This window comes from Nomia melanderi, unplaced genomic scaffold (genome assembly GCF_051020985.1).
Source record: "Nomia melanderi isolate GNS246 unplaced genomic scaffold, iyNomMela1 scaffold0014, whole genome shotgun sequence".
NCBI classification, from domain to species: Eukaryota; Metazoa; Arthropoda; class Insecta; order Hymenoptera; family Halictidae; genus Nomia; species Nomia melanderi.
The window spans coordinates 9171821-9172775 of NW_027475130.1; positions in this window are offsets into that span (position 1 = coordinate 9171821).

Below are 955 nucleotides of genomic sequence, written 5' to 3' on the forward strand. Positions count from 1 at the left end.
GAGACTGTGGTTTTCTCGGCCCCTGGTGGTCCGAGGTCGTTCCCGCTGCACAGATTCATGCGCCAGGGCCTCCTACAGACAATGCACTTTGATTTATTGCGCTATCTGTAATAGCACCCGAGATATCACCAGATATATATTGGATTTTTCCCTGACCCTGAGTGTCCGGCCCCATGAGACGGTCGTTTTCTCGGCCCCTGGTGGTCCGAGGTCGTTCCCGCTGCACAGATTCATGCGCCAGGGCCTCCTGCAGATAATTCACTTTGGTTTATTGCGCTATCTATAAAAGCACCCGAGATATCACCAGATATATATTGGATTTTACCCTGACCGTGAGTGTCCGGCCCCATGAGACGATCGTTGTCTCGGCCCCTGGAGGTCCGAGGACGTTCCCGCTGCACAGATTCATGCGCCAGGGCCTCCTACAGGTAATGCACTTTGATTTATTGCGCTATCTGTAATAGCAGCCGAGATATCACCAGATCTATATTGGATTTTCCCCTGACCCTGAGTGTCCGGCCCCATGAGACTGTGGTTTTCTCGGCCCCTGGTGGTCCGAGGACGTTCCCGTTGCACAGATTCATGCGCAAGGGCCTCCTGCAGATAATTCACTTTGGTTTATTGCGCTATCTGTAATAGCACCCGAGATATCACCAGATCTATATTGGATTTTCCCCTGACCCTGAGTGTCCGGCCCCATGAGACTGTGGTTTTCTCGGCCCCTGGTGGTCCGGGGTCGTTCCCGCTGCACAGATTCATGTGCCAGGGCCTCCTACAGACAATGCACTTTGATTTATTGCGCTATCTGTAATAGCACCCGAGATATCACCAGATCTATATTGGATTTTCCCCTGACCCTGAGTGTCCGGCCCCATGAGACTGTGGTTTTCTCGGCCCCTGGTGGTCCGGGGTCGTTCCCGTTGCACACATTCATGCGCCAGGGCCTCCTACAGAC